The sequence below is a fragment of the Papio anubis genome, chromosome 2 (genome assembly GCF_008728515.1).
Source record: "Papio anubis isolate 15944 chromosome 2, Panubis1.0, whole genome shotgun sequence".
Lineage (NCBI taxonomy): Eukaryota > Metazoa > Chordata > Mammalia > Primates > Cercopithecidae > Papio > Papio anubis.
Window position 1 is genome coordinate 92503989 of NC_044977.1, and position 6323 is coordinate 92510311.

The window sequence follows — 6323 nt, forward strand, 5'->3', positions numbered from 1 at the left end:
GTTGTCCAAGCTGGAGTGCAGTGGTGTGATCAACTGCTCACTGCAGCCTCAATCTCCTGGATTCAAGAGATCCTCCTAATTCAGCCTCCTGAGTAGCCGGGACTACATGTATGCACCACCACGCCCGGCTAATTTTTGTATTTTTTGTGGAGATGCAGTCTCACTGTGTTGCCCAGGCTGCTCTCGGACTCCTCCTGGCCTCCAGTGATCTGCCGTCTCGGCCTCCCCAAGTGCTGGGATTACAGATGTGAGCCACTATGCCTGGCCAGTGGCTTCTTTTTTCTTTTTTTCTCAGCTGTGTGGAATCTTCCACAACAGAGGAGGTTGGTTTATAGGTAGAGAAAGGCTGATGAAAACAGAAACAAAGTATGAAAAGCAGATTCATCATTTCCAAGTTACTTTCTTTGTAAGATGGGTATAGGAAAACAGAATAAAAAAATAACTGATTGGTTGATGTCAGTTACTTTTTTGTAAGGATTAAAACAGGAGGCTGTGCACGGTGGCTCACGCCTGTAATCCCAGCACTTTGGGAGGCCAAAGTGGGTGGGTCATTTGAGTTCAGGAGTTCGAGACCAGCCTAGCCAACATAGTGAAACCCCATCTCCACTAAAAATAGAAAAAAAAAAAATTAGCTGGGCATGGTGGCGCATGCCAGTCCCAGCTACTTGGGAGGCTGAGGCACAAGAATCACTTGAACCTGGGAGGCAGAGGTAACAGTGAGCTAAGATGGCACCACTGCACTCCAGCCTGGGCGACAGAGCAAATCTCTGTCTCAAAACAAACAAACAGGCTGGGCACGGTGGCTCATACCTGTAATCCCAGCACTTTGGGAGGCTGAGGCGGGCTGATTACTTGAGGCCAGGAGTTCAAGACTGGCCTGGCCAACATGGTGAAACCCTGTCTCTACTAAAAATACCAAAAGTTAGCTGAGGCTAGTCACAGTGGCTCATGCCTGTAATCCCAGCACTTTGGGAGGCCGAGGCAGGTGGATCACCTGAGGTCAGGAGTTTGAGACCAGCCTGGCCAACATGGTGAAACCCCGTCTCTACTAAAAATACAAAAAATTAGCTGGGCATGGTGGCGCACGCTGTAGCCCCAGCTACTCAGGAGGCTGAGGCACAAGAATCGCTTGAACCTGGAAGGAAGTGGTTCCAGTGAGCTGAGATCATGCCACTGCACTCTAGCCTGGGCAACAGAGCGAGGCTGTGTCTCAAAAACAAAACAAAAAACACATACAGAGGGAACTTCATCATCATGTCAATAAAACTGACCTGTTTGGGAATTTGTCTATTATCTCTCATTCTTCTGATTTGTCAGAAGGTCAGGTAAACAGCTTGGTTTCTTAACATGTAATTTTAGAATTAAATTTAACATGTAATTAGAATTAATTTTAGAATTAAAATTAACATGTACTTTTAGAATGAGTAATTCCATTTTAGTGTTTTTCTTTTTTTTTTTTTTTGCCCTTTTGTTGCCAGGTTGGAGTGTAGTGGCATGATGTTGGCTCACTGACACCTCCGTCTCCCGGGTTCAAGCAATTCTCCTGTCTCAGCTTCCCGAGTAGCTGGGACTACAGGCACCCGCTACCATGCCCAGCTAATTTTTGTATTTTTAGTAGTGATGAGGTTTCACCATATTGGTCAGGCTGGTCTCGAACTCCTGACCTCAGGTGATCTGCCCTCCTCGGCCTCCCAAAGCTATGGGAGTACAGGTGTGAACCACCTCGCCCGGCCAATTTTAGTTTTTAGTCTGGTCTATTGGGGTCTAGTGCAGGAGCTTTGTCCAAAACAATGGCTAACGTAGTGTTTTTATTAGCATCTGAAAGACTCATGAGGGGAATCTTAGACTGTACATTTGATAAGGCTTCCTGGCTTGTCTTTCCCTTTTGCAGCAATATAGTTATTTTAGGGGGCCGGGGTTCCCATTAAAGGGCTCTTAGCAATATTAAGTGAGCTAATATGTCAGTTATCCTAAAGTCAGTCCCATATGGCTTGCATATGAAGTACATCGGCTGCTTCATCTGAGTGTTCTATTTGGCATTTGTAGGTGGAGCCAGGCAGTCCCCCTTTGCAGGGTAAACAGACCTTACCATGACTTTTATCCAGTCCACCAGGCTGGCTGTTCCCTTGGGAATGACCTCCTATGTGTCTGTGTCTCATAGAGCCATCTGTGATTGTTCCATAGTGAGCTGTGGGTCCTGTATCAACCCAAACATGCTCTTTCACTCTGCAGCACTTCAAACCAAAGATACTGCTCCTAAATTAGTTGCTCTCAAAATCCATTTTAGTAAAGCCTCCTCAGGAACCTGATGATACCAATCTGCAAAATGAAACACTTCCTTCATACTATACCTCTAGTTTTCACAGTATCTTGGTTTTGCCGCTTCCCTGCATTGACTGCCTTTTTGATAACCACAGGTCTTAGAGGTACTTTCTGTTGTCTCTCTATAATTTTTCCCTTCTTGGGGAGGCCTTGTGGCTTGTGGCCAAAGCTCAGACTAACTGAAAGCTCAGTTTAGTCTAGCATCAAGAGTGACCCAGAACTCTCTTTTACTTTCATTTTTAGCTATTACATATAACAGTAAACAAGGAATTGAAATTTTGTGTTTTTTTCTTATTAGTTGCATTTCTTTTTTGTTTTGAGACATGGTCTCATTCTGTCACCCAGGCTGGAGTGCAGTGGCGCAATCTGGGCTCACTTCAATCTCTACCTCCCAGGCTTAAGTGATCCTTCCACTTTAGCCTCCCAAGTAGCCGGGACTATAGGCACGCACTACCATGCCCAGCTAATTTCTGTATTTTCCTCGTCGTTGTCGTTGTTGTTTTGAGACAGAGTTTCGCTCTTGTTGCCCAGGCTGGAGTGCAATGGCGCGATCTCGGCCCAAACTATATGTTTCCATGAGCAGGGCTGGTGTAGCAAATCCCACCTCTGACATGACACATGACATTACAGGTGGGTGAACAAACAAAAACCACCAAGTGATTTTTCCTATTCTCTTACTCAGCAGTCAACAATACTAATGTGACCAGTGTGTGGGGGTTTTTCCCCACACACCAAGCAAGTAGTCCTTCGGCTCTGGACACCAGCTGGATATCCTCCAATTCAGTTTAATTCTGGTACTATCTACCCAGAGATAGAGTCAGATCCCAAATGTTGAAGGCTTAGTCCCACAAGATTGCCCCCCCACTCAACTTCCAATGCCATTGGCAAAGTCCAGGTTTTTTTAACCTGTGTTACAGACAGACTGATTATAAATTGAAGTTCCTTGGGTTCAACTAATTTGCTAGAGTGGCTAATAGAACCCAGAGAAACACATTTACTGATTTATTATACAGTTTAATACAAAGAACACAGATGAAGAGATGCATAGGGTGAGGGATGGAGGGAGGGGCGCAAAGCTTCCATGCCCTCTCCAAGCATATCACCTTCCAGCAACCTCCAAGTGTTTAGCTATCCAGAAGCTCATTCAGATTCTGGTTTTTATTGTTTGTTTGTTTTTGAGACAGGTTTTTGCTCTGTCGCTGATATGGTTTGGCTGTGTCCCCACTCAAATCTCATCTTGATTTCCTACATGCTGTGGCAGGGACTGATAAGAGGTAATTGAATCATGGGGGCAAGTCTTTCCCATGCTGTTCTCGTGATAGTGAATAAGTCTCATGAGATCTGATGGCTTTATAAGTCAGGGTTTCCCTGCACAACTCTCTTTGCCTGCCACCATCCATCTAAGACATGACTTGCTCCTCCTTGCTTTCTGTCATGATTGTGAGGCTCCCCCAGCCATGTGGAACTGTAAGTCCATTAAACCTCTTTTTCTTCCCAGTCTCAGATATGTCTTTATCAACAGTGTGAAAACAGACTAATACAGTTGCCCAGGCTGGAGTGCAGTGGAGTGCACAACTCATTGCAGCCTCAACCTCCCAGCCTCAAGCAATCCTCCAACCTCAGCCACCTGAGTAGCTGGGACTATAGCTGCACACCACCACACACCTGGCTAATTTTTTTTTTTTTTTTTTTTTGAGACAGAGTTTTGCTCTTGTCGCCCAGGCTGGAGTGCTATGGCACGATCTCAGCTCACTGCAACCTCTGCCTCCTGGGCTCAAGCAATTCTCCTGCCTCAGCCTCCTGAGTAGCTGGGATTACAGGCATGCACCGTGACCACGCCTGGCTATTTTTTGTATTTTCAATAGATATGGTGTTTCACCATGTTGACCAGGCTGGTCTCGAACTCCTGACCTCAGGTGATCTACCCTCCTTGGCCTCCCAGGGATTATAGGCATGAGCCACTGTGCCCAGCCTAATTTTTTTCACATTTATTTATTTATTTATTTTGTAGAGACAGGGTCTCGTCATGTTGCCCAGGCTAGTCTTGAATTTCTGGGCTCCAGCGATCTGCCCATCTCGGCCTCTCAAAGCGCTAGGATTACAGGTGTGAGCCACTGTGCCTGGCCTCATTTGGGTTTTTAATGGAGACTTCATTACATAGGCATGGTTGATTAAATAATTAACCATTGGTGATCCACTTAACTGTCAGCCTCTCTTGTCTCCCAGGAGGTTGGGGAGTGGTGCTGAAAAGTTCCAACCCTCTAATCTGCCTTGGTCTTTGCTGTTACCAGCCCCCATCCTGAAGCTACCTAGGGGCTGCCAGTCACCAAGCATCTTAATAGTGTACAAAAGATATCACTTTGAATTCCAAGAATTTTAGGAGTTGTATGCCAGAAAACTGGGATAAAGACCAAATACAGTTATACTTAGCTTAACAAGAGGGATGTGTTCTGAGAAATGTATCATTAAGCTATTTCATCATTGTGCGAACACCATAGAGTGTACTTACACATACCTAGATGATACAGCCTGTTAAATACCTAGAATACCCAGGGTATAGGATGTAGCCTATTGCTCCTACACCACAAACCTATACAGCATGTTACTGCACTGAATACTATAGGCAATTGTAACACCTGGTAAATATTTATGTATCTAAACATATCTAAACATAGAAAAGATACAGTAAAACTACAGTATTATAATCTCTCTCTCTTTTTTTTTTTTTTTGAGACTGAGTCTTGTTCTATTCCAGGCTGGAGTGCAGTGGCACAATCTCAGCTCACTGCAACCTCCACCCCCTGGGTTCAAGCAATTCTCGTGCCTCAGCTTTCCAACTAGCTGGGATTACAGGCACCTGCAGTCATGCCAGGTTAATTTTTGTATTTTTAGTAGAGACAGGGTTTCAACATGTTGGCCAGGCTGATCTTGAACTCCTGACGTCAAGTGATCCACCTGCCTTGGCCTCCGAAAGTGCTGGGATTATAGACTCAAGCCACTGTGCCTGGCCAAAAACACAGTATTATGATCTTATGGGGTAGGGCTCAGTGGCTCACACCTTGTAATCCCAGCACTTTAGGAGGTAGAGGTGGGAGAAGCACTTGAACCAGGGGTTCAAGACCAGCCTGGACAACATAATGAGACACTCTGTCTAGGAAAAAAAAAAAAAACAATTATCTGTCTATCTGTCAATCTATCTGTATATCTTATGGGACCACTGTCATGTATCCAGCTTGTTGACCAAAACATTGCATGACTGTATATATTTCACAATATCATGTTTCCAGTTTGTGGCTGTTAAGAATAAAGTTGTGATAGGCCGGGTGCGGTGGCTCACGCCTGTAATCCCAGCACTTTGGGAGGCCGAGGTGGGTGGATCACGAGGTCAGGAGATCGAGACCATCCTGGCCAACACAGTGAAACCCTGTCTCTACTAAAAATGCAAAAAATTAGAAGAGTGTGGCGGCGGGCGCCTGTAGTCCCAGCTACTTGGGAGGCTGAGGCAGGAGAATGGCGTGAACCTGGAAGGTGGAGCTTGCAGTGAGCCTAGATCGCCCCAATGCACTCCAGCTTGGGCGACAGAGCAAGACTCCGTCTCAACAAAAAAAAAAAAAAAAAAGAATAAAGTTGCGGATAGGCATGGTGGCTCAAGCCTGTAATCCCAGCACTTTGGGAGGCCGAAGCAGGCGGATCACGAGGTCAGGAGTTCGAGACCAACCTGGCCAACATGGTGAAACCCCGTCTCTACAAAAATACAAAAATTATCATGGTGGCGTGCGACTGTAATCCCAGCTACTCAGAAGGCTGAGGCAGGTGAATTGCTTAAACCAGGGAGGCAGAGGTTGCATTGAGCCAAGATCGTGCCACTGCACTTTAGCCTAGGTGACAGAGCAAGACTGTATCTCAAGAAGAAAGGAAAAAAAAAAAAAAAGAATACAGTTGCTATAAGCATTGTTTTTTAAATTTTTATTTATTTATTTATTTTGAGACAGAGTCTCGCT